This window comes from Artemia franciscana, chromosome 21, assembly GCF_032884065.1.
Source record: "Artemia franciscana chromosome 21, ASM3288406v1, whole genome shotgun sequence".
Classification (NCBI taxonomy): Eukaryota; Metazoa; Arthropoda; class Branchiopoda; order Anostraca; family Artemiidae; genus Artemia; species Artemia franciscana.
Window position 1 is genome coordinate 17,776,685 of NC_088883.1, and position 8,086 is coordinate 17,784,770.

Below are 8,086 nucleotides of genomic sequence, written 5' to 3' on the forward strand. Positions count from 1 at the left end.
AAACAAAAAATACTGTCAATGCAAAAGCTAAACCTAAAAATAAACAGAAATTAAAATGAATAATAAAGTCAGACCGCGATACGAAGGGAAATTAACACTAATTCACTCTCTTGGTCGAGTTTCCCGGCAGCTTCACTTCATTACTTTTTTTCATATTTTTGGTGATTTGTTATGGTAAATTCTCTATTTGGCTGCCAGGTTGGGGTGATGCTTGGTAAGTCATACATTTTTTTTTTATTTATTTAGAAAAGAGTGTGATTGTGCGTAATTACAGTAATATATTATGTAGTATATCATTTTATTTTTGTTTGTTATTGATTCCCCGATAATACGAGCTAGACTCTCAGCCGGGCATACCGTTTGTGTAGTTGTATTAAGTTCGTGAATAAAAATAACCATAATCAGAACTAAAAGAGCAAAGCTAAAGCCCCCTTAACTTCCTAAAGATCAGAGCATGATTTGCGCTTTACCAAAATTTATTTGTGTTTTAAGCAGTGTTTTTTTTTCTATTTTGTATATGAAAAATATTTTAAATTTATTTTAGGTTCTTTTTTTTGTAATTTTAATATTGAAAAATCAAAAATTGCTGGGACTTCCAAGAATTCATATCATTATATTTTAAACAATCAGTCAATTTTCATTAGTTCTTTCCTGTAACCTTTACTATTATTGTACTTTTTATGTCTTGATGAATTTAAACTATATTTCAAAATACATTTATTTTCCACTCAAACGCAAACGACCCTAACATTTTTAGAGGATCGGAGAGAGGGGTGGGTTGCGGTAATAAATATATTATTTGTGACCCCCTGAATATCCTTATGACTTGTTTGGTGTTGTCTTCGATGTTAAGACAAAAAAAACTACTGAAAATACAAATCGATTTCACTAAAACACAAGTCACGTTCTAGTCAATAGAAAGTTGATGGAAGTGATACCACTAGTTAGTCGCAATTTCTCTTCAAATTAATTTTGTCTCGATTGTTGATTTCTGTTCGTCTTAGCATTTATCTATTCATATTTATTGAGTGCCTGCTATCTTTATGCAAGATGTGATTGTTAATTTTAATTTCTATTTGTTCTGTATTTCATTTATTCACTCATGTTAATTTTTATTTCTGTTTTAAGTTTATATTATTATAAGACTTTATTTCTCTCACCCTATGCTTGTCTAATTGTCTTAAATGGCCCTACACCTTTATTGAAAAACTTCTTCTCTGGAAAACTTTTTTTTTTCAATTATTGGCATGGTAAACATATTTTTTTGATTCTGTATGGCTAATTAAAATTCTGTTTCTGTGAAAATATACTGAAGATGTTTAGTGACTTTCTTATCATTAGTTTTTATTTTCATAACATAATCTTAGTTTTCATTTTTAACCTACTAGTGTATTTTTAAGGTGATTTCATCGAAAACTAACAAAAGAGTAAATCACTCATGTTTTTTTTGTACTCTCAAAGAATTGTATATCGGTTGCTGCACTAAAAATCTTTGTTCCTTGGCATTTGTTTGCAGCTATAGCTCTACTCCTTTTAGCTCAGGGTCATCATCTATATGTAAATCACAAATCCTGCCTTTCATACCCCAGGTGTACTTCAAATAACCTGGTATGTAACTCATTGGTTGCATGGACATAGCTCCATCAAAATGACAATAATTACTGCTTTTTAAACACTTGACGTTATGTCAAAGGATAGGTCGAAAAGAGCTCAAAGTGTATCATGCTGTTTAAGCCTATTCAGCTTCGGATGAACATACTTTTTATCGTGATATATCGTGTAGTTGAATGGCATGTCTAGTGTATTTTATATGTGATATTGTCATATCTGCGAAATAAATGTTTCTTTCTCTTTGAGAAACCAATACCTTACAGGGAGACAGATACTTACTGCAAAAAACAAAAAAAAAAACAAAAAAAGACACGGCCATGGTAACAAATAAAAAATAGAGTGATCAAAATTCTTAGCATATAAATGAAAATTTTTACAAAATATACAAAATAAAAAAGGTTGATCTGTACTACCCAAAAATTTTCAATATGATCCACACTTATTCTGAGAAATCTTCACAGTCGCCTAATACCACCTTGACAATTATTCCTAAACATACTTAACAGTTGATTTTCATGACACTTCCCATATCGCACATAAACATATTGTTTCTGAATTTCCCCATGCTTCAGAGTCGCACATTAAACGGGACACACTTGAGTTTGTACAAGGATTGAACATGCATTCATTCATGCATGTTGAATATGAATCATGCATTGAGCATGAGCATGGACCCTTAATTTTCTCGACATACTCCCTTCTTTCATTGAGAAGCAAACAATCAGCAATTAATTCAACGGCCCATCTTGAGACTTCTCTTTTCAAAACCAATCTTAAACATATTGGACGCTCCGCAAGTCTTTGGTAGGAACCGGGTGCCAACCGGGTTGGGGATAGGGGAGGCATTCGTTCTGGTCTTAGATTCTCCATCCCTTAGATTTAAAAAGATACATTTTTTTCGTATTTCAGTAGAAAATACCCCTTTTTCGTATTTCCGCTGAAAAAAGTTAAAAAAACAGACGAAATTGCTGCCCAACATTTGAAAAAATACATTCTGTCCCCCTTCCCAACATTTTCGAAGATTCCCAACATTTTCAACATCACCGTATGGAAAAATCTTGTGAGCTCTTTTTTTTCTAATAGCTTGTCACAAAAACGCTTTGGTACTTGTATGATAAACGCCCCTACCGTTCAAGTTTTTCTTTCATTGACACATTATGGAACCTTTTTTTTTTTTTTTTGTTGGTTTCTTTCACCTTAGCGGAAGACAAAACAAATAGAATTGACAGAATAGATGAAAAACTGTAATTTGGGCTAAATATCTGAACATTAGGGGTGGGGGTAAAGTATTTGGACAGTGGGAAGTTAGAAAGCAATTCTTAATACGTAATATACAGAATAACTGTACCTAACACATTAGGTATGCAGGCCCGCTAAGCTTTACCCCCTCCCCTTAATGTGCAAATATGTAGCCCAAATTTGTTTCTGAAATATTATATTTTTTATCTTACTTTGATATAATTCATTGGGATTGAGCGTCAGAGAAAAATATTAGAAGAACATTAGGTAGGGCGAATGTCATACAAGTACCAACACATTTTTCCTATAAGTTTCAAATGATTTGTGTGTGGAAATTACAAATTAAAATTTCACTTTTCTTCTTCCTCAAAATTTGAATCAAATTTAGCTCAAGAAGTTCCTACATTATTTAAAAAAAAAAAAAAAAAACAAGCTGACAAAAGCAGATAAAGGTTAATTAAAAGCTAAAAACATGGAAAATTAAAGCAAACTCAATATACCTGGAAATTCCCTCCCCAAGGTTTAACGAATGGTCAGCTGTGGCCACCTATGCATGAAAGTTAAATAATTTAACAGTTTACCACAATGCAGCCTATAACTATTTTTATAGTTTGTCAGCAAATCTTTGTTCGCCTCTCATAAATTTTGATTTTTATTTTGAAATTCAACGTTGATTAAACCCTTTATTTAATTGCTTTAAGTAAATTGGTCCCTGAGGAATTCGTCTTGAATAAAGTGGAAAGTCTAATAAAGTCTATGGATTTTTCCTCTGTTCCTTATTCCCTTAGAAAGGTCTGTGAATGTTGCTAATATAGGTTTGCTGGAAAAAAAAACTTTTTGGACTAAATTACTTCAAGTCTTGTTGGAAAGTTTAATAAGAAAAAAATCCCATTGTGGAATAGATTTTTTCCCAACACGCAATCGTTTATTATCTATTCTCGTAGTTTATTTAGAACTTAAAGTCTAAAATAGATCCCTAGGACATGTGTGTCAGTTAAGACATCATTTTAGGGTCAATTTTCTGTTGTTTTTTTTTCTATTTTATTTCAAGTACACAATTTTGCTTAGATATTTCGTTGTTTCTACGCCTTGAGACGCATAATAAAGTCAGGATTAGCCTCCACGTCCAACAATTAAGAGAGACAATAGTAAATTTCTGGCATTGTGCTTCATGAAAACCTTGATTTAGCGGTAAGGCTAAATATTAGACGTTGTTCCTACCTTTCCATGTTTAGGATATATGCCTTACAATGACTAACTGAAGTCTGAAGATGCTTTGGATATCTTAGTAATTGTTACCGGCTATACATTGGTTTAGCTTAACTTGATATGAATGTGGAAAGCATTAGATAATTGCTTGATATTTTTTTTTTAGCTTGGCTCAAATTGAAAAGAGATATGTCTTTTTTTGATTAACGTATGATCAAAAATATTCAAAGTAAAAAGCTTCTATTAAAAGGAAAATTATGTTGATTGGTGTCATCTTAAGAGTAAAATATTTATTTAATTTGTTTGTAATTCAATATTTTTCTATGCTCAGAAATGTGAAAACACAGAGCAACTATGCAACTAATCCTATTAAAGATTCATTGCAACACCAAGTCAGTTGAAGCAGAAGTGGTTTTAAGGGGGGATGGAGGGGCATTTGCTCGGGTGCACCAACTTTAGGGGCACAAAGTTTCGAATACATAATATAATATTTACAATAATTTTATAGTTTTTAAGTTTAATTTACATAAAAGAAAGTACAAGGTGCAGTTTGAATCCAAAAAATTTAATGTAAATTAAATCTGAAATTTTCACTTTCCGCATATCTTTCCCATATAAAACAAGAAAAGTCAGATTTAAATAAATCTAAACCGTTGTTAATAACGGAAAACTTTGTTAAAATTAGGCCTGGAAATTTTTAGGACACGGGGGGGGGCGCCAATCAAGATTTTTTTTTTCCGGGTGCAAGAGAGGCTAGAGGCACCACTGGCTTGAGGTCACATCAGCCATGAACGTTCCTCCTCAATCACAATCTTTTCTTAACAGTCATTGTTTACTCTTTGCCAAGAAATCCCACTTTCTTAAAATCTTTCCTTATAAAATCTTCTTGCTCCTCCTGTATTTCGTTTAGCTCCACAGCATTCTCAAAGAGACAATTTTCATCAACCTATCATCTATATGCATCATCTGTACCTTAATCATTTTATCATTTAGGCCTAGGTTGGGTTAAACAGTGCATTGATTTCAAGTTAGTTCATACAAATTAATTGCTTGACAGCGCTAGACCTACTTAATGTCCGATTGAACAGCTCAGTCACTATGTTTTATGCATCTTCAGAAATAATTTGAGATTTCCAGATAGAACTGTTAGCACTAAATTGAATTTTTAGACTGAGTAGAAGACGAATCTTCTAGCTAATATTAGGTTATTAGAGGCAAAAGGAATGATAATGTTCAAGTATGACTTTGAAACGGTGTAGTAGTTGATACATCACACAATATTATAATAAACAAATGACTCTAAAAATGATGTAAGAGGGTTTGATTTATTGGTTTACCATAGCAAGTTGGGCCGCTGAAATCATGGAATCTTCTCTTGCGTTGCGTAGAAGTTCGCTGCAAATATTCTTCCCAGTAAACTGCCCCAAAAGACCCCAAAATATAGAATTTGCACATGTTACTCGTGCAAAATTGCGTAATGATTCATAAATAGCATATTTTTGGTTTGTCAGTAAAAAATGCCTTTTATTTTATATAAACGTTAAAAGAACATCTTCAAAACTTGATCTATTTATGAAAACGTACCGCATATTAGGCTTATAAGACTACAATGAGTGTTTAGAATATAATTACATATACAAAACATCTAAAACTTAAGATACTCTTATTTTTCAATGATAAAGCGAAAAAAGGCATATTTAATTTATCCAGCAAGAAAAAATTGCATCAAATTTGCATTTCAAAGCAATAAAGTTGCACATCTTCAAATCCGAACTGAATTCTAGACGCATCGAAAAATCTGTCATGTTAAAAAAATACACTTCCCAAAATCCCAGACTTGTTGATACTTGCGAACGGATGTCCCTCCCTCCCTTGATAAACCTCTGAGTATGAGCCTCTCCATGCTTCTTTAAGGTGCAGTATCAGGATAATTTTAATGCATTTCAAAATTTATTATTTTAAATCATTACCTCATAAAAAAGTTGCTCCCAAATAACTCCCCAACAAAGGAAAAAAAATCTTTGAAGATTAGGTATTTTGCAATCGCTTTTTATAAGTTTTTTAAGATAGACCTCCCCTCTGGTCAATTCGATTATTAGTCAGCAAAGATGAGGCTCGTGAAGTTTTCATGCCATTGAATGTTTTATTTTATATAACAGTTCAAAATAGGGATGAAACCTTTCAATTGACAGTGAAACAAATATAAAGTTTTAACTGGATATTTCGGACACATATACAGTGTCCATCATCAGCAGTGAAACTAAAAGACATTAATGAAAACAAACAAAATTTATACCAATAAACTAATTACATATAGTTTGTTGCTCTTATTTTTTTTTCAATGCAACAGCGAAAGCAAATCTCCTTGACATTTTCGATTCCGGTTCATTAGATTTATCTGACATATCAGGTGGACAGAGGTCAAAACTCTTAGGTGAAATGAGATTTACTTTATTTGACCTCAGTAGATTATCATACATTGAATTCAATCCAAATTCACCTGTATCTCTGTTTATGGAATTATTCTTGAATAATTTTTTTTTTTTAATTTCGTTTGTTCCCTGAGAAGCTGAGCTACCACAGTTAAGTCTGCTTTACCTGAAGTTAGAGGAAAAATCACCTAGGGATCTAATGTATATCATTATAAGATCAATTTTAAGTTTGTTCTATTATTTTCTCTTATACCCTGAATCTTTAGTGACAACTAATTCTAAGTTAATGGGAAACTTTACAGTAGTTGGATTGTTGGTTGATTTAATATGAGAAGATGAGGAGAAAATAATAGAACCAATGATAATTTAGATTGTGACGACTTCATTAAAAAAGTAAAAGATCTTAAAGAAAAGCGGACAACAGATACAATTAATCTATAACGTTGCAGGATTATTACGGTTTTTTGTAGTGGAAATTGGCCAAACTTTTTTTTTGTTATTATGGTATTATCAAGAGTCAAAATCTAGTTTCCTCGAAGCAGGCCAAAATTATGTTAAGAATATCTTGGCAGACCGAATAAGCAAGTAGACTTTAAGCTGGTAGCCAGTAGCGTCGTTTCGAGGGGGGCAAGGATAGCAGTTGCCCCCTAATAATTTTGACAAAAATTGTTGTATAACCCATGCCCCTTGACTCTCCGGACGGACACCCCTGGTGACCACCCCCAACAAAAATCCTAGAGCTACACTCCTGCTGGTGCTGGTGCTGGGCTTACTGTGGACAAAATTCTGCTTATTTACCATCCCCTTTACAATGAAGCACTTGAAAAGACAGGTATGTAGCAGTTTTGTGTTAAACAAAGTTGCAAAGTCTAGACGTTTGCTATTTTACTTTATAACCTACGCCCGTTTCCGTTTTAATAGGTTTTCGATGATCTTTAAACTGAGCTACTAAAATGACCCAATCCGTATCCAGGCATCGATAATATTTATTGGTATGTTTTTTCTGACAAGAAAAACTACAACAATATTTCATGCACATTTGATGAAATGCCACTTTTCATGCTCGGTAGTTCTGTTCGTGAGAACTCCAGTAAGAGGTTGACAACCATCTTCTGTAAATAAGTCTATTTAAGGCTATTAAATGATAAATTATAATTTGGGAAATCCCGTTAAGACACTCAAATTGAGAATAACGAGTTTTTGTTTACCCCCATGCCTTGAAAAACTTTTTATTCCTTTTCCAATAAAAAAAAACAAACTTAAAATGAGTTTCATATTTAAGCTTAATGTCAGTTAAAATTGATAAGAGCAACTTACAATTTCTTATATGTTTGTCAAAAAGCCCTTCAAATCCTACGGTTATTTCCACGGGAAATAGAAAAAAAGACTGACAAACTAGAAACACCTTACTATTTTGTTGCGGCGTCTCCGAGTGTACCTTTGTCGAGAAACTCTTATCTCAGCCAGGCTGAAAAACTTTATCTAAGGTCAATCTGTTTTAAATTGTCCTAGCTTTTGAAATGACGAAGTGGATAGGCCTACTACCTTCTGAATCCACCACAGAGGACCGTGAGACATAGCCTATTCACAGAAAC

The 8,086-nt window shown here is 32.8% G+C and overlaps 1 protein-coding gene across 1 annotated transcript in view; it reads right to left on the minus strand.

The window, feature by feature from the left end:
• The window catches only part of LOC136040645 (protein sickie-like), a 295,044-nt gene extending 287,164 nt beyond the window's left edge, over positions 1–7,880 (minus strand). The window contains exon 1 of the mRNA XM_065724928.1: positions 7,809–7,880. The gene's annotated coding sequence lies outside the window, so the exon portion shown is untranslated. The remainder of the gene's footprint in view (positions 1–7,808) is intronic.
• Between the last annotated feature and the right edge of the window lie 206 nt (positions 7,881–8,086).